This window comes from Zosterops lateralis, assembly GCF_965231275.1.
Source record: "Zosterops lateralis genome assembly, chromosome: 2".
Lineage (NCBI taxonomy): Eukaryota > Metazoa > Chordata > Aves > Passeriformes > Zosteropidae > Zosterops > Zosterops lateralis.
Genome location: NC_139763.1, coordinates 29,384,423 through 29,404,124, shown reverse-complemented (window position 1 = coordinate 29,404,124; position 19,702 = coordinate 29,384,423). Strand labels below are relative to the sequence as shown.

At 48.4% G+C, this 19,702-nt stretch overlaps 1 long non-coding RNA gene across 5 annotated transcripts in view; it reads right to left on the bottom strand.

The window, feature by feature from the left end:
* The window catches only part of LOC310922586, a 40,895-nt gene extending 23,976 nt beyond the window's left edge, over nucleotides 1-16,919 (bottom strand). Inside the window, exon 1 of one of the 5 annotated variants that reach the window (XR_014592444.1) lies at nucleotides 16,136-16,919. This is a non-coding gene — a long non-coding RNA (uncharacterized lncRNA). Of the gene's footprint in view, nucleotides 1-5,948; nucleotides 6,386-16,135 lie in introns of those variants that run through there. The other 4 variants (XR_014592445.1, XR_014592446.1, XR_014592447.1 and 1 more) reach the window with 4 other exon arrangements.
* Nucleotides 16,920-19,702: the final 2,783 nt, after the last annotated feature.

The window sequence follows — 19,702 nt, the reverse complement described above, 5'->3', positions numbered from 1 at the left end:
AGAAGGAAAATAGGGGGTTTTTTAAGACATTTGCAAGTGAAAGTGCTACCCAAATCTAAATACCAACTGCACTATATTCATACCCTTCTTTGTTTCCCTGTAGCCCATTTCAATGGTGAAAAATACAGCAAAGCAACTGGAAACTCTCCCATTTTTAGTGTGTGACCAGCTCCATAAATTTGTGTTTAAATAAATTAAGTCCAGAACAGTGTGGAATGTTGTATTATTATTATTATTAGTATGTTTTTGAGACGGTTCTTCAAGCAAATTTGCAGAGGCTCTGTCAGTTTAGAGATGACATTTCCATCTGTTTGGTTGGGGTTTTTCCTTTTTTCTGCTGCTGTAATGTAAACTAACACCAGAAAGTAGAAAAACTGGGAAGTAGGAGAGCGGGTGTTGTATTTTATTCTGTGTGTCCATTTTGTGATTTTTTTATGGTGCTCCCTGTACAGTGAGGATAACCTGTTGCTAAGTGTCACAGCCCCATTGTCTCCAGGAATCTTTTACAGTGGCAGAAAAAAAAAAATTAAAATGCAGAAGCTTTAAATTGTGAAAAACCCTTGTGGCTTTATTGCAACTCTCCCCAAGCTGCCCCTAGCTGATATGTTCTAACAGACAAAATTACAAAGTGATGTTGCCCCTTTAAAATGTGTTTCACCTATTAATATTCCAGTGTGCTTTGCTTACTGTGTTCAGAAAATGCCAGTATTGAGGTTTCCCAGGAATTTCAAACCTATCAAGACAGCCAGTGCTGAGCACAGCCCAATTGTTTCTAAATGAAGACAGGATTTAAAATTTTAAAAACCCTAATAGAGAGATTAGCGATGATACCAAAGCACAAAGTTGGCATTGGGATGCGGAGGGAAGCCCCGTCCTTATGGGTTGCACACAACAAAGCGGTGCACCGCTCCCATCCCAGAGACCATAGCACCTGCTGGGGGCTGTGGGGCCAATTTGTCCTGGGCATTGCTGGGAGGAGGGTCATGGCTTCCGCCACCATATGCAAACAAAGGAATTATTCCCTGAGCGTGGGCACAGAGGGTGCACAGAGCTTTGGATTGGGCTCCTTTCCCAGTTGCAGCTCAATTATCATCCAGCCAAAACTGATCCCAAAACTTGACAGTGCTGCACCGAGGGGGACTTTGATCAATAACTAGTCATGGGTTTTGGTTCTTCTGCTAGTTCTATTCTGAAAAGAAAACCCATAGCCGCAGGTGCACACAACCTGCTACAGCATTCACTGGCATAGAAGCATGTACGGATACTCTCCTCTCCCCAGCCATTGGTGGCTCCTTGAAAAGTTTGCTATACTTTCCTTAGGTTTCAGAATGTCACAGGGCAAAAACCTGTCCCTCTAACAGGTGTTTGAAATCTGCATCTTATTATTTCATAATAGTAATAAAAATAGCTGAAAGAGTTCAGTACAAGGATCCTAATTTCATAAAGGCAAATCAGCAGCATATAAAATCATAATTCACCCTCTGCAGATTACAGACTTCTCATTTTCTTAACTGAGTAGTGAACAATAATTTCTATTGCTTCTGTCTGTTTTTTTTTTTTCTTTTCAGGGCAGTAGTGTTTTAATAATTTTTTCTACCTCTTAGAAGAAAATGGCAAGGCAAACAGTTATCACATTAGGAAAGGTACGTTCGCATTTTATATACGTATGGCTAAACCCCCACAAAGATAAAAACAGACATTTCCCGCTATAGAACTTTACCATTTATTATAGCCAGAGATATACAAGTCAGATTTCCATGTCAACACTTGACTTTCTAAAGAAAAATGGGCACCTTTTTTTAATACTGAGTTGTCACAGATCTCATTGAAGTCAAATGAAGGAGTAAATGCCCAATGCCCTTGAAAAATAGTCGCTTTCCTACAGTATCCCTTTTCTGTGCCTATAGGAATCCCCAGCATGAAAAAGCTGTCCCTCTTGCACAAAATAAGTAGATGACCCTACAAACACTGCTCACATACACCAGAAATTCCAGCATGAGTCAGGGTATGCAAAATGAAGTCTCAACCAAAACCCAAGCAAACAAGCAGCAAAATAACCCTCCTAACATCAAATGTAGTTACTACAAGTTGCATTTTTTGGATTTGTAGATATGAGATAGGAAAATCAAGACAGAAAAGTTTTGACTGGCTTGTTCACTAACCATATCTCAGTGGTCACAAATGATTAAAGAGGAAAATTCAACTGGAAAAGTTCTAAACATAAAAGTTTCATAAGTGTCCTTTTGTAGTACCATTCTATTTGCTATATTTCTCACTAGAACAATATTATTGCTTGTATTTAACATTGGGTTTGTTGTCAAATAATTCTTCTTTTTGTTATTGGATTGCATGATTATTGCATATTTATTCCTCCAGATACGTACCATGAACATTTTTTCTTCCTCAGTTTTATATCATATATAACTACTAAAGTCTGGAATTTGTAGCTTCCCACTGCCTTCATAGAACTGTAGGACACAAAGAGGAATAAAAATAAAAACATACCTTTTAATCAAGTAGTCTGCTAACCAAAAGGAGAAAAAATAAGCTTTGTGTATTTCTAAATAGTCCTCTAGGAGTCCTATGCTTATACTATGTGCTATATATCGTATGGTTTCTCCTCCTGTTATGACATCTCTGATTACTTTAAAAAAAAACTCTCAAAAATGTTGAGGTACAAACCTTTGTATGGAATACTTTTAGTACGCTTTTTATTCTGACAAGATTAATAATTATCCTATAAGCATGACACAGTGTTTTAAAATGTTTTTTTCTCCTATGAGTTAGGATTGTGCACATAAATGTGGAAAGAAAGGTTATTTCACAGCAGAGAAATGCATATTTAAATAAACTGTGATTAAATGGTAGAACTGTTTTAAAAGGAAAAGCATGGAGTTTTTCTCATCAAAGTTATTTTGAATTTAAAATCCCCATAGTGAGTTTCCAAAGGACACTGGGCATTTGTAATGAAAACACAAGCTACTGAAATTAATAGGAGATAATTGAGAGAGCCATTGCAAATGTCCCAGAGCTTTAGCCAAAACTGGACAGAAAAAGATCCGCTTGTGTAGCAAGTGACAACTGTGTCCCTTCCCCACCATCATCACCCTGTCTTCTTCTGTGGCACCTGCAACTAACTCATAGTGGGAGCAACTGGCTGTGTGGGAACCAGTCTACGGACCAACCAGACTTCTGCTGTCCTCCAACGAGACACCTCACAAGTGCTGACAACCCTCATGGCAGCCTTAAGGTCTTTCCCAAAGCACAGAACTGCTCTTTCCATTAACCTCATACACATCCAGCACTCCCCACTGATGCTAAGACACGGGCACGGGGTTTTTTTGATTGTCCAAAATGCCCAGTAATATGTGTCCTACGTATCAGTATGTAGTGATCACAATTATTGCTGGCCTGATTCACCAGTCCAAGCGTGTAGGATGCAACCCTTAGCTGGCTGAGGTGTAAGGGCAAGATCAGTGTGGCCCTCAGACCTAATTCCATTCACATCAAATAAATGCAAAAATAGTCTCTCCACGGGTGTTAAGGTGTAATGGAGACACTTCAGGGAGCAGAATGAGAGCTAGAGGCTGTTCATTCCAATCAAACAAAACTCCACGTGGCTTCAATGACTGGGACAAGCAAGATTTGGCCCATCCTGAGCAGCACAGGTTTGACTTCCAGAGGCTGAGCGGTACCTCCTTATTGGAGAAGGACAGTGAAATACTGGAGCCAATAGATCTTGAACTTGAGGAGACGACCAAGGGTAAAATCTTGTCCACACTTAAACAGATGGCAAGGCAAGCAGTGGCACCCAACTTGCCTGAGCTTTAGTGCTGGGCTTCGACCATGGTACGGGCTTTCTACTAACTTTACTTGGAGTAACTTTAAAATAATTTAATGCCAAGTGCCAGAGGGCTCACTTTTTCACAACATTAAACTGAATCATATCAACTCCCATTCTAAATATAAAATACGATTGCATTACTTGACTTCATACTTTTTATAAAGGTCCCATTGTGGTGGGGTTTCACAAGATATAAAAGCCCATGCAGGTATTATGGGCCATATCAGTCCAATTAATCTAATTAATCATCTACTTAAAAATGTTTTTCTTGTATCATAGTAGAAAAAATAAAATAAATATCCTTTTTTATCATTTCAAAATTTAAATTCATATTTCATAATGAACATATTTCATGTACAAAATAACAAGGTATGCTTACATACCTGACTTCCCTTCTTTAGTGAGTTGCTTCATTTGTAAAACGTTGCATATAAGATTAGAACCTAAAATGAATTACTTGGTTTTTCTTGATATGAAATCTTGTTTAAGTTCACAGCAATTTTAAATATGATACATTTAAAATATTAATATTTCCCATATATTATTCACTAACTTTCAGGTTTCATCTCAAGTTAGTGGCACTTCATATTTCAAAGGAAGAACTGTTTCTTTTTTTCAGTACTAATGTTCTATTAATTCACTTTGTAATAGCATTCTGGTTCAGACAAATAAAATTGCACTAAATTGCTTATGCCAAGAATCATGCTAAAGTTGTTGGCACTATATAAAATTCCATATTCCATTACTATTTTATAAGTTTTTTATATCAGTGGCATCTTTTTAGGCATAATTCATAGTCCCATTTAGTTAGTTCTAGAAGGGCAAATACACACAGATTTTTATGCTGAGATGGGGGTGTATGTAGTATTTACAGTAAAGTCTGTAACTGTAACTAAAGTGACCTTTTGCAATGTACCAGATACAAACTCCCAATTAACTACCTTAACAGCTTTTCCTTTATGAATATTTTTTTTGGGGGGGCAGTTTTCTCTTCCAGCATGTTTTTTATCACACACATGTATAAACACATATGTACATATACACATACATTTGTGAAAAATAAATTTGTGTGCATACAGAATTACTTGAACAGCCTCATATGCATATTATGCAACATATGCCATTCATGTAATCACTACATACAAAAAAAAAATTACAGGTACAAATAAAATATGTGAAAGAAGTCCTTAAAGGACCCATAAAGGCCTCAACATAGATGGATTCTTCATTACATCCAAAGAACTGAAAGAACCAGAGACATAAACCAATCTTTTGCTATGTCCATTTATATTTTATACTCTTTACATAAAGTCCACATGGCCACATAACTATTTCCAGAGATGTGGATGAAAGTTACACCTGGATAAACTGAAAACTCTTTAATGAGTAAAGCAGCATCTAATCCTACGAAATGCCTTGCTGGAATGAAATAATTACTAAGTGCTGGAGCAAGAGTAAATAGATGGGAAGAACTATAAGTACACTTCAGTATTTGTATAGTTGACTTTCTCTGACTGTCATCAAAATCAGATGTTCAGGAGGCAGAAATCCAACTCCAAGAAATGGAGATTAATACATATATATGAATATATAGTCTGTGACTAAGTTTGCAACACTGTTAATAATGTATGCTCCTTTTCTAATGCCTACTATTTGCTCCCTCTGCAATTTTAAAGGAAAATTTGGTCCAACTCTTTTAAAAAATAAATTGCAAAATAACTGATGCAAATCCCTGTCACTTGTGAACACAATGAAATTATACAGAAAGGAGCAAATGTAGGAGAGGTTCCTCCTCAAAAATAGAAACGAGTGCCCTGTTCCTATAAGGTCCTGAAATGGCAGGATTTTGAAACATGAATTAGACCTCGAATGCAAATTAACTACGGAAGGCAGGGAGACGAAAAAAAATATCAGAGAAACATACCAAGTCAAACGCTCCTTTTCCTGCCTATCTCGTCCGCAATGGTAAAATAGGCTAAACAAAACAAGTGCACATCAAGATAGAGCCAATTAAGGAATAGAGAGCGGGGGGGGGAGAGAGTGAAGAGGAAGGCACCTCACTGAGCACATGGGGAGTGGGAGCGCAGCATCCCACCATACCTACCTTATGAGTGTTCAAAGGAAGACAACTGGGGTAATTTGGAGCCAGCTTTGATTTTTGCCATCCGGTTGCACCCGGGATGCGGGGGAGTGGGGTGGGGCAGAAGGGTCGGTCTGGGCGGACGTAGACGGGTGATAAAAAAAGTGGGGGTAAATACTGAGCGAGGGTGCCGAACGCTATGCAAATAGTTGAGCTTTTTTTTTTTTTTTTTTTTTCCTCCTTTTTTTCCTTGGGTGGGGATGAGAAAAGGCACCGTCAGTGGCGAGGTGAGTGGGTCCCCGAGGGGTCCGCACACGCGTGGGGGAGGGCGAGGGGAGCCGTGCGGGAGCGCTGCCCGCCGAGGGCCGCGGGGCCGCACCTTCCCGGGAGCGGCGGCTGCTCCAAATGGGGAGAGACGGGGTGCGGACCCCCCTCCTTCCGTCAGTCATCGCCTCCCTAACCCCTCGACCGCTCCCCGCTGCCCCGTCACGGCTGCCTCACCGCTCCCGGCGGCTCCCCGCTTAGAAATGGAGACCAGCAACTCTCACCAGAGCTCACCCGCATCCCACGGTCCTGAGGAAGGAGTTTGGGGCGGCGGGGGGAGCGGGAGCGAGGCGTGGGGAGGGGGGGGTGTTTGAGAGTGACGGTGAGGCGAGGAGGAGGAGGAAGGAGGAAGGCTGGGAAGAAGGGGGTGGGGGGAGACGGCTTCTGAAATGGAGCCAGCCCAAACGGGAGACGATGCTGGAACAGGGGCTGCGTCATTTCGGGGCTGGGAGAGGGCTCAGCTCCCCTCCACCGCTTCCCTGTCTGCGGCAGGGAGGACAGAGCTCGGCAGGCCGGGGCAGGGTGCGGGGCGCTGCAGGGTCGGGACCACCTCCGCCCGCCCTTCTCCGCGAGCCCCAGGGGCCGGGACGGGGAAGGAAAACCCCACGCCAGGAAAAGGAATAAGCCGCCTTCGGTCTGCCTAGCGATGCCAGAAAAGACAGGGGCAGGGAGAGGAGTGCGGGACTCGCCGGCCACAAGGCAGTAGGCAGGACCGGGCACGGAGGGGAGCCCGGGGCAGGGCCCGCTCCCGCCAGGGTAGCAGGGTCCCGGGACGGCGAGGGTAGGAGGAATGATCGGCATTTATAACGCCGGGGGAGGCTCACAGCCTTTCAAAGAGTTTCAGCTGGGTGAGTGGAAATGCCTTCTGCCCCTTTCACATATGGAAGCACAGCGATCTTTGAAAGGGGGGGTGCGGGGGGGGGGGGGGGGCGGGGAGGAGGGGGGAGAGAGGGAAAGCATTTTTTTTTCTGCTGGACAGTGGATCTCTTTGAGCTTATTGTCATGTCCTATGGCAGCAATTATAAATAAACTTTCTTTCTGCAGAGAGGAAGTAGCAGAGACTGAGGGTCTGAAGCTAGCGAATGGCCAGCAGCTCCCCTGATCTTTGCTGGCCCGTGCCGGCAAGGTGGTGGCCTGGCCCTGTCTCCAGAGACTGTGGGCACAGTATGCTGCATGTCTGAAGCTTAATAACAGGCCTGGGAGCATCCTTCCTTGTTTCAACTCTGCCCATCCAGTCCAAGACAGTTTCCTCTGGAGCTCATCCCCTCAAAAGCTTTCTAAATTCAGCTTCAAATACTCATGTTCATATGTTTTCAATTTAAAAAAAAATATTTTCATACCACCCCTGTGGTCCCATGTTTAAAAAGCAAAGCTGTTCAGTGGGCTGAGATCACAGGTGCCATCATGGAGGTCCATGGTGAGTGTCAGTATAAAGCAAGAGAGAATTGAGACCCCAGGCAAGATTACAGTGCTGGTACACAACCATGTACAGCCTTGTCCAAGCCTTCTACAGCACCTGCCAGAGCAAAGCTGTTGCATGTTAAGTCCTGAAAATATTGACCATAGTCATTATTATTACGTGCATAAATATTTTAGCTTCTTTTTTGACTCCACACACGTGTGTGTACAATACACATGTGCACACTCATACAAACACATTTATATCTATGTATATATTCAATAGTGATGGGCCTGTTAAACTGAGCAGTGATTCTCTCACTGTTGTATAATACCCACATAGTGATGATACCTAAGGTGTTTGGGGGTGGGGATGCATAATATCTTATAAATTTGAAGTTTTTATCAGGCAGAGCAGATTACTTTAAGCGTTCAATTTCTCAGCGATCCAATTTTATTAGGATTTACTATCATTTGTGCTGCACATCCCTGGGGAAATAATGCTTTGATTAATGTAATCCTGGGCTGGGATCCGCCACATGCCCCTCTCCCAAGAGAAGGGCCCTGTTTGACAAACAAAAATAGAGCAGCAACTATTGCAATCTGCACTCACCTTTCGTAAGCACATAGACCCACATGCACGCACAGACACAAAATACAACCCTCTCCTTCCCCCAACCCCAAATACAATAGCAGCATCTCAAAACAATGTGCACTTATTCATTTACACACAATGACTCTGATTCAGTGTGGGCTGTACAGTCCAGCCCTCAAATGCACAGAGACGGCCCAAAAAGGATTCTGCTCTGGCCCCCGCTGAGAAGCTGAAGCATCTCTGGGAAACTCAATGCTTCTCTGTGTTTCAGGCCCTCCTTGGGCTCCCAATATTTCTGCCTCTTTGTTTCCCACTGCAGGGCTTGCCACAAACCGATTTCAAGTCTTCTCCTTCAGACCCAAGGGCTGGAGAAGCTGTCCCTCCGAGGCTCCCTGTCACCTACCAGGGGGACATGTACCTCTCTAAATGGGCCCTGGTAAGTGAATCACAGCCAGACACTCTGTTCAGCTCATGAGGGAGTGGGGGGACCCATAAAACAACGTCAAACAGAAAGACTTGTCATATACATTTTTAAAGGAAAAAAAAAAAAAAAAAAAAAAAAAAAAGAGTATTCCTCCGCCTTTGGGAGTTGCTGGGGTTTGAGCAGCTTTGTTCCAGCCACCACCACCACCCCCGCCCCCCTCCCGCTCCCTTCTGTTTGTGTCAAAGGCTGGCAGGAACAATAGCGTTTAAACAGAAGTAAACATGCCCAGATCAGAGCCCAACCCCAAAGAAAGGGAAAGCTTTCTTTATATCCCTAGGTGAACTGGCCGGTGTTTCCCCCTTTCCTCCTTCTCCCCTCACGTCCTCAAAACAGCGTCCATTCCCGGCAGCCCAAATAGCAGTTTAATGTTGAATTTCTTCTTTTCACCCCGCCAGAACAAAGCAGGTCCCACTGCGCCTAAGGAGGACATACAGCTCTGCAAAAAGGGTTCTGGCCGCACTTGGGCCACTCTTTCCCAAGTCCGGAGTAATAAATCCAGGGGAAGAAGGAGGGGAGGGATCTCCAGGCTGGAGATGAGGAGGGATGCGGTTTGCGCCGGGGTTTTCAATAAGCTGCTGCTCTCTCCTTCGTGTTTACCCACTGACCCCCAATACGGTGACTCAGCGATTACAGAGCACTGGGTGTCTGTGTATGTAAGGGTGTGAAGGGGAGCGGGGGGATTTCCTCCCCGTTTTCTCTTTCTTTTCTTTCCTGATGAAAAACGTTGCAATTACATTTCTGCATGGTGATCAGAGAGTTCAAATAACAAGCCTTAAAAGCGTTATCAGGCTCTTGTTAAAGAGGGAAGAGGGAAGTGAAGGGGGGAACATATCCAGAGGTATATGCCTGAATATATGTATACCTATATATGCACACACCTATACAGATACATATTTAAATGACAGGCTGCTACAAGAAGAGGTGGGCTGTTGTTCAGCCCGAGTGCCTTCCCCCCGGCAGATGAGGAAAGAGCCTCAATTTAAAACACCATCCCAACTACAGAAGAAAGAGCAAGACGCACAAATCATTCCAGTAAAAAGTTATTTAGACGCAATCTCTAGATTTTCTCAGTGCAAACTGACTCTCCTACCGGGTTTGATCCAGTTTTCCTGCTCCCCTTCCCCCTCCCACCCCGGGGGGATCCATCATTATTTCGCGTTTTCCTTCTCAGAAGTGACTCCCGGCGCCCCGCCCGGGAGGCGTTTGGCGGGACCCCGGCGTGGCCGCGGCCCGTTCCGCGCCCGCAGAGAGGCCGGCGGGGCGGGGGTCCCCCCGGGGGCGCAGGGTGGCGGCGGCTTTCGGGTTCCAGCCTCCGCCCCCCACACTGCTACCCCCCTAACTCTTGGCAGGCGGCAAGAAATTGTTTCAGAAGTAGGGTGGCGGAGCTGAATTTAGAGAGGGGAGGAGGGAATAAATGCAATGAGATGATGAATAACGTTAACTTTTGACTGTAGGAGTCATGATGGAGTTGAGCGAAGCTGCGGGGAAATATGTCATTTAATCCCAGGGCTACTGAAGTCCCTTTTATCAAACGTCGTGATGCTGGAATTATACTGCTGTAAAAGCGACTGAGTACTTAAAAGTATCTAACATCAGGCAAATATATAGATTGGAGGAATGGGTGTAAAATGAAGGCACGTACAAACTAATCACACGACCGTGAAAACCCCAAGCGGATTAGATAAATATAAATAGATGTGCATAAAAAAAAAAAAAAAAAAAAAAAAAAAAAAAAAAAAAAAGAAGATAAAACCCTAGCTGCTGTATTCACACAAGGAGAACAGACAGCGTGTGCATGTTTGTGTGCAATGCCAAAAAGAGCAGCCTTAAGGTTGACCTACTGCAATCTGCACTGAGCTCCTCAGACAATAGACAAGTTCAAATGTCAGAAAATCTAATAATAATAACCAGAGCTGCCAAACTGCACGAACTGTTTTCTGATGTATCACAATTATTCACCCTCTTATCCACTAAAAGACTTCCAGTCCTTATGCGTGTAAAAGAAAATCTATGTAATGCATATGGATTTTTTTTTTTGTTTATCACATGTGAAACGCCATTGAGATGGCAAGCACGCAAATCAGAATGATATCATGTCTAATAAAAGCAGGGCTAAGGTTTTCACAGTCTCTTTTAAAAGACTCCAACTTGTAAATCCCCTTTAATGTCGCTACATGCACAATTATTCTTATTAATAAAAATCTACATCTTCAAGTATCTGGATTGAAACTATGTATCCCTCTGATTTTGACATCGGTGGGAGCATTAGGTTTCCATCATATGTAATGTGTCTACGTTGAGCTCAAGTCAACAGATAGATTGTTCCATTCATTTAGCAACTCTCATTACAGTCCGTGTGAGGTGAACCCTGAGCAAGACACGTTGGGTAATATCAAAATTATGCAGCTGGGAAATAAAGGAATCTTGCTTTGCATGTGCAGTTCTGTATTATTGTTCTAATTTATTACAGAACCCGAAATGCTTTGTTATGCTCAAAACAATAAATAAGGTTCCTAGTGAAGCCTTCAGAATAAAAGGTATGGATAAATGATCTGCCTGCCTATTGTGTTTATCGTTATTATCGTCAGCCTTTAAAAGTAATCTCTGTATTTTCCTATTTTCTCCAGATTGGTTAGTGTAATATCCCTAGTGCAGCTATCAACATGGTCATAAGAACTATGAACTACAGCATGGGTAAGCTTGAAAAACCCAGAGCAGATCGCATTAGCCAAGAACGCTACATATCTGGAAGCCAGTCAACTTCACGTTTGCAGCTGACTGCTGTATTATGCACGAATGTGTTTTACATATAGCAGACTGTATACGGAATATGTCTTTATGTTTAACATTTTAATTTGTAAATGCTAATTAGGCAGTTGGTCTCCACGGTTATATTAGTACATACCTAATCATTTCCCACTATAAGTAAATGAATACTAAATACGGTAAACACTTTCTTTTCACTATTTCCACGACAGTATCTCTTCTACATCCATTTTCCAAAGGCGTCCATTCGGACAGAATAGGCATTTATTTTAAAAAGGGGGAGAAAAAAATGCACTCTGTGGCACTTTTACAATTGGGGTGCCACGGCAGGCATGGAGCCGGCAATCCCGGCCGGACCGGACTCTTCCAAAGGCAGCCAGAAAAGTTTAGTTTTGCCGAATTAACTTGTTGCTCGTTTTAGCGTTAGTTTTTCTCTTCGCTTGCGGTACCTAGTCGCCTGCTGCTGCTAACTGGTGCAGGCACACAGCAGAGGAGCTGCGTTTCTAAATTCTGTTTTGTTTAAAATATAACGCAGGTTACGCTTGGAGGATTGGGGGAAGGGGGGGACAGAGGAAAGCCGGGGGAAATCCGCTCGTTCCCGACCCCGGGATGATGAACTTTGCTGAGGGTCTTTCAACTCCAAAACCCGCCCGCTTCACAGGCGAGAGAAATGTTCACTAAACTGCAAATCTCAAGCAAGCGACCACGTTTCTGAGGAGAGCTGCGCTCTGGAAATGTGTTTTACCAGTCTGGAATATTGCTAGTGCTTATTGTGCCAAACGCGGTAGGTGGAAAGTTTTGTTCATGTAAATATCTCAACCATTTTACCTCACGGTCAATACACACAGAGACTTGACTCCGTTTTCCAAATGAAGACCCACGAACACTTTAAATGAAAATGAAAAGTGTAATTTCTTGTAGGTCGTTTTCTGTCTTTGATTACTTTACTTTCCTTCTCTGTCTCTCTCGCTCTCTCTTTTTTTTTTTTTTTTTCTTTTTTTTTTTTTTTTCCTATGTATGTGTTAGGCTTTCAGGCGGGGAGTTCATCTTGCCAGGTTCTATCATATTTATGGGGTGTGTGGCGTCCAGGGTTCCAATTGGTCTTTCCTGTATGGAGGCAAGAAATAAAACTTTCCTTGTACGACGGAAACTGCTGGGGCTCCTCCACGGGGGAACAAAGTGGCTCCAAGCTCCCGCCCCCGTGGCCACCGCTCCCCGCCCGTCCCGGGGGTGCAGGTGCCTTGCAGGATGCTTCAGCCACGCGGGGCCGTCCGGGCCAGTGTCCTGCCAGTGGGCCGGGCCGCGGGGCTGAGAAGCAGCCGTGTTTGGGCAGGAATTCCACCCAAAAAAAACCCCAACCCAACCTGCTCCCCCATCACTAAAAAAAAAAAAGGCCACCAACTAAATTTCTCCGTTCTGTCCCCTCTTGCAATCACTTAGGGAGGGAAGCAGAGAAGACGACTAAGGGGCTGAGAGCAGGAATGCTCGGGAAGGGACAGAGACCCGAGCTGCGTAGTCGCTGTTGTGTTTAGTTGAGGTTAATGTGCGAGTGTCCCGGACGGCGAAAAGTTGTGCCGGGTGCGCGGGCGGTGCGGGCAGGGCGGGAGGCGGGGGGAGCCCGGCCTTGCCTCTTGTCGCTGGTTCCCGCACACAGACAAGTCAGGAAGGGACCGGGGGGAGGAGTGGCCAGCTTGAGGGGGGGAGGAGGGAAAAATGAAAGGGATTAAAAAAAAAAAAAAAAAAAAAAAAGAAAACTAGCCACTTTTCCAGGTTTAACACGGCGATTAAATATTAAATAATGTAAAAAAAAAAAAAAACCTAGTCGGTTTATTGCATCTCCAGAGGCTTAAGCGCCTTATTTGGACAGAAAAAAAAACCACACAAAAAACCCCGCGTGGCACTCCAGGTTGCCCCGAGCTGCGGTGCCCGTGCCTGTGTTTAATTACCGCTCTCACTCCCTGGCAGGCCTCGAGTCCCTTGGAGGCACCGCCTGGGACACTTTCGGGCGGGCCCTGAACCGGCAGCCCCCGCTGCTGTCCGCCCGCCCGCCGCCCCGGGGGTCGCAGTCCCGGTGCGGGGTGTCCCGGCGGCGGGCAGTGCCGGGCCCGGGCAGCCCCCGCCGCCCTCAGCCCCCTCAGCCTCCTCAGCCCTCAGCCCCCTCAGCCCTCAGCCCTGAGCCCTGAGCCCCGAGTCCTCAGCCCCCTCAGCCCCCTCAGCCCCCTCAGCTCTCAGCCCGCTCAGCCCCCTCAGCCCTGAGCCCCCAGCCCTCAGCCCTGAGCCCTCAGCCCTCAGCCCCCTCAGCCCTCAGCCCTGAGCCCTGAGCCCTGAGCCCTCAGCCCTCAGCCCCCTCAGCCCTCAGCCCTGAGCCCTGAGCCCTGAGCCCTCAGCCCTCAGCCCCCTCAGCCCTCAGCTCCCAGCCCTCAGCCCTGAGCCCCCTCAGCCCCCTCAGCCCCCTCAGCCCCCTCAGCTCTCAGCCCGCTCAGTCCCCTCAGCCCTGAGCCCCCAGCCCTGAGCCCCCAGCCCTCAGCCCTGAGCCCCCTCAGTCCCCTCAGCCCTGAGCCCCCAGCCCTCAGCCCCCAGCCCTCAGCCCTGAGCCCCCTCAGTCCCCTCAGCCCTGAGCCCCCAGCCCTGAGCCCCCAGCCCTCAGCCCTGAGCCCCCTCAGTCCCCTCAGCCCTGAGCCCCCAGCCCTGAGCCCCCAGCCCTCAGCCCTGAGCCCCCTCAGTCCCCTCAGCCCTGAGCCCCCAGCCCTCAGCCCCCAGCCCTCAGCCCTGAGCCCCCTCAGTCCCCTCAGCCCTGAGCCCCCAGCCCTCAGCCCCTAGCCCTCAGCCCTGAGCCCCCTCAGTCCCCTCAGCCCTGAGCCCCCAGCCCTGAGCCCCCAGCCCTCAGCCCTCAGCCCTCAGCCCCCTCAGCCCTGAGCCCCCTCAGCCCTCAGCCCCCTCAGTCCCCTCAGCTCTGAGCCCCCAGCCCTGAGCCCCCAGCCCTCAGCCCTGAGCCCCCAGCCCTCAGTCCTGAGCCCCCAAGCCCTCAGCCCCCAGCCCTCATCCCCCTCCGAGGCGCGGGGAGGGGGTCGCGGGGCGCCCCCTGGCGGCCGGCCGGCGCCAGGCGGAGCGCGCCCAAAGTTGATTTTGTTCAGCAAGGCGTATCGTATAAAATTAACGACAGCCAATAAAATTAGCTTACATGTTTCAACCGTAAAAGTCCAAAACAAAATAAAGCTAGTTTTAGTGAAGCTAAGAAGCTCTGCTTTGGCCCCGTTCTCTCTGGCTTGAACTGGGGTCCTTTTATCTAAAGCCCAGTGCACAAACATATAGCTTAATGTGACTAGTGTTCTTCCTTTTATTTCTTTCTCTATGGCAACCAATATGTTCTGCTCAGAAATGTTCCCCCATCAAGGAAACAAATGATCTTGAGGGAGCAGCTCTATACGGCATCTGTTCCGATGGAGCACACAGAGTTAACCCCAGTCAAAAGAGACGCTGGGCACGTCAACAAGAAGTGGAAAATGAGCGATTCTTCTCCCCCCCAAATTGAAACCTATACCTCCGTAGTTTTACAAGCCATTTTATTGATTTGGCTATCGACCGTTTCCAAAGAAGTAACTAATTCTAGGAAATTACAATGATCACCAGCTATTGTGTATCCAAAAGAGCAGCAACAGAGGTGGCAAGGAAAAAAAAATGTAAATAACACTGTAAAATTAAAATAAATTAAAGTCACATGATGGGATATTTAAGGTTCGGTAAAGTTTTCAGGAGCGGTGTCTGGCCTGTTAATTTAATCCTACATTATTTATCACATTATTTATCACGCTGACCCAAACGCTATAGAAGAGTTTCAGATCATTAGACTGCACCTCTCAATCGGATGGGATTCGGGGAAAGCGGAGAGACGGGCAAGATTGTCAAGAGAGAGAAACAAAGTGAAACCTGCCCTGTAATCCTCCAGCCCCAATCTCCTTGGAGAATAAAATGAAGGGATGTCCTGGTTAGTTTTGATTGATTATACTCTTTCTGATGGACTTTCAGTACAGAGCTCTGGATGTTGTGCTCAGCCGTCTGTTCCCTGGTTACAGCATTAACCCTGTGCGCGCACCGCCGCTCCGCACCTTCCCTTTCCCCCCCGCGGGTCCCTCCGCCGGCAGGTGCGGGGCTCACCGGCCCGGCCGCGGCCCCTCCGCGCCCGCGGGGCCACCCCCCGCACCGCCCCCCCGCCAAGCAGCGACTGAAAACAGCCCGCATCTCTGCCTCGCCTCCCCTGCACAAATCTGTAATATTTTCGAGAGCTTTCCTCACCCCCCCCCCCCACCCCCCCACCCCGGCCCAGCCTCCCCGAGTCTTGGTGTTACAATAATTAACAGCGCCCAGAAAAGTGAAGTAGTAACCAGAAAGACTTTCCAGTGCTGAAGAATTGCCTTGCTGCCTTGAGCTTTGGAATGAATCCATGCTTTTTATGTAATATTTCGCTAAGGTGCTTTTTGTTGCTGGTGGGATTTTTTTTCCCCTTTCCCTTTCCCTTTTTTTCCCAGCCTGTTTCCTTCAAGGCAGTTGCCATGGGTTTCCCTGTCTTGTCCTAACCTTTTGAAAATACATATCCAGAAGACTTTAAAGAAAACAAAAGTAGATAAAAAAATGTAAAACACTTACCGATCAAACTTCCAGGATTTAGAGATTTTTTTTTAATTTTTGATTTTAATAAGGTGACAGGGGGAAAAAAGCATGTTCTCAACTCCAGCGAAACGATCCATGTTAAGATTTTCCTTTGCACTGACTCCACTAAGCCCCGCTCTCCACTAGTCTATTATTTTCACCAAAATATATGAAAATTTATGCAAATGAAAATCAGCACTAACTGTTCTCCCCTTGTTATACTTTGGATTTTTTTCCAGACAAAACAATCTCACTCTGCAAGGGAGGGGGTGGGAAGAGTTGGGGAACGAAGTTGGTTGTTTGTTTTTTTGTTGGGATATTTTTTTAAATAAAAGACCTTACTCCAGCTTAAGCTTTATTTTTGTTGTTGTTGTTGTTGTCGCTGTTATGATGGTGTACGGTGGGGGGTTTTTTTGTTTTGTTTTGGGGTTTTTTATTATTATTATTATTTTATTTTGGGGGGATTTCCCCACCCCCCCACACCTTCCTTTTTTATTAAGAAAGTAGATCTGTTTGCAGAGGCGCTATCACGTTTCATCAGGCCACCTGAGACGGCTTTTGAAAGCGTGTACTGTGAAATTCATAGCAGTAATTTAGACAAAATCCTCACTGTATATTAATGAAAGACGGCCCCATGGCACCGTTCCTATCCTCCCCATTCAGTGTAAACAAAACCACGAGACTCACTCGGTTTTTGAGCCTGATCCAAGCAAAATCGGCTGGAAAGGAAAACATGGGGTTCTGGCACCGACTATTCAAACGTCTGCACCTGGAGATCTCAGATTTATTCAATGAAATCTGTGTTGGATCTTTTATATATATATAAAAGAAACCTTTGGAGGACGCATGGGAACAAATATACACACATACACACACACACATATATATGTATATGTATATAATGATAATGTTTGGCGTTTAGTTACCAGCGCCCTTAAGATCCGTACGCTTCACTTGGATGGTTTTTCTAACCCGACCTGCCGTGGTATTTCGTGCCGCGCCAGCGGGGGCCGGAGGGAGCCCCGAGCACCGGCTGCCGAGCGCGGCGGGCTGGGGCGGCACGGGAGGCGCTGCCAGCGGGACGGAGCTCACCGCCCCCCGGGGCCCGCTCATTCAGCGTGCGGAGAGCAGCGGGGAGGGCAGGGCAGGGCAGGGCAGGGCCGGGCGGGGGGCGACGCTGCCCATTCCCATTCCCATTCCCATTCCCATTCCCATTCCCATTCCCATTCCCATTCCCATTCCCATTCCCGTGCCCGCACCGCGCGGTCCCGCCACCCGGGGAGCGGGCGTGGGACGGCGCTGCGCGGCGGGGAGGTCACCGGCAGCGCCGTGTCCCCTCCGTGTCCGAGCGGTGTTATTGCACCGGCAGTCCCCGAGGAGCGTTCAATTTGCCCTTGTTTTTGTTGCCACTTTCTCTTTCTCCGCGGTTCACTGAGGTTGCCTGCGCGCAGCGTTTCCGCTCGGTCGCATCTCTCCCCCGCGCCCCCCGCCTTCCCCCGCCCCCCTTAACTCTTTCCGCTGGACGAGAAATAATACAGCGTTTCATGCCGCGAGGTTGGCTCCCTGCGAGCGGAGACCGCAGCGCGCAGGGCAAGCCCGGACCCGGCTCCCCTCGCCGCCTCCCCCGCCGACGGGGCGGCCCTTCCCCGGCGCTGCCGGGCCGGCCCCCCGGGTGACGGCTGCGGACGGGCTGCCGCGGGCCGGGGCGCACCCCGGGATGCGGGGGCGGACAAAGGGAGGAGGGGGCGGGCGGGGGGCGGGCGGCTCCGGGGCTGAGCGCTGGTGGCGGGGGGGCAGCTCCAAATGCCGGTGCGGGCACCGCCGGCGGGAGAGGCGGGTGCGTGTGCCCGGGGGTGACACCTCCGCACCAGCGCCTTCCCGAATCCAGCCCGGTACTGGCGTCCTTATTATTGTCGTTATTACTGTTGTTATTAATTATTACCGCCCCGCTCGCCCCTGCCCGAGCGGCGACGGCGGGAGAGCTCCGAGGTGCGTGTGTCCGCCGGGCAGGAAGAGTTAAGAGGCGGAGGGAGGGAGGGATGGAGGGATGGAGGGAGGGAGGAGGAAGGAGGAAGGGGAGAGGGAGGAGGGATGGAGGGATGGAGGCAAAGCGGGGGGGGCAACTTCCATCTCCGACGCCACTTCGCCTAAATTAAAAGGCAGCCAATCGGAACGGCCGGAAGGGGGGCCGCGCGGCCGGCGGCGCGCTGTCCGTCACGGGGCGCGCAGCCAATCGGCGGGGGCGGCGGCGGCCGCTTCCTCGCGGCGGGGCCGGGCGCTGGCGGCGCGGGCGGCGGAGGGAGGGAGGGGAGGGACGGACGGACGGGAGGAGGGAGGGAGGGAGGAGGGCGCGGGCGCGGGCACGGCCCGGGAGAGGGAGGCGGGGAGAGGCGAGCGGCGGGACTCCGGCACCGCCAGTGCGCGCTGCCAGCCCGGCAGCCAACTTCCCCGCTGGAGTTAGTGTATAAAGGATACCATATATGCACACACACATACACACACCTCTCCAGCAAGGCGCTCCTCCTCCGCCTCCTCCCTCGACCAACTGCTGGAATTAAAATAAAAAGCAAAACAAACACAACCAAAAAAAAAAAAAAAAAAAAAAAAAAAAAAAAAAAAAAAAAAAGACAACAAACCAAGCGAGAGAGAGAGAGAGCGGGAGAGGGAAAGAAACAATTCGCGAGGTAACGAGAAATTTCAACTTTTTAAATTTCTTTTTTACTTTTTTTTTTTTTTTTTTTTTTCGACCGCCTAAAGGAAAGGTAGAGAGAAAAAAATGTCTTATCCAGAGCGTGACTCTAGCAAGAAGGCTCCGGCAGGACTCTTGTTTCAAAGGGGACAAAGTGCTTCAGCAACAGCACAACTTTGAGAAATGCATCATCACCACCATCACCACCATCATCATCACAGGAAGTTTTCTTAGGACACCAACAAAACTTGCAAATAACAGAGCAAAAGGAGATCGAGGAACCGAGGAGAGAAAGACAGAGAGAGAGGCAGAAAAAAAAGGAAAATATACCCACACACAAAGCCTTAAAGGAAGAAGAAAAGGAAAAGTTTCGCTCTGAGAGGGGAAGGCTGAGAGGAGGAGATGTACTCCTAGGGGAGCGGAGGGGAGAAGGCAAGGGGGCTTTTTGATCCCCCCCCCTCTTTTTCGCTTTTTAGCCTTTGTTTGGTTTCCTCCCTGCGAGCAGCAAACCCGGGCGAGAAGAAGGCGGAGGAAAACTACATGTACAGCTAAATATTTCTCTTTTTTTGGGAAAAAAAAAAAAAGGCTAAAAAAATATAAAAGGCGAAGCGAGAGCCGGCGAGCGCACGGAGCGCGGCGCGGAGCGGAGGCAGGACGGCGGGCGGACGGGCGGCGGAGAGCGCGCAGCGGAGCGCTAGCAGGTGAACCCCGCGCCCCGGCGCCCCGGCGAGGCTGGGAAGGCGGCGGCGGCGCGGGCGGCGGCCCCGGCAGCGGCCCCGGGCAAGGGCGCTCGCGGCGGGCGCCCGGCAGCCGGTGGCGGCGGCGCAGCGGCGGCCGCGGCGCGGCGGGGGCGAGCGGCGGGCGGCGGGCGCGGG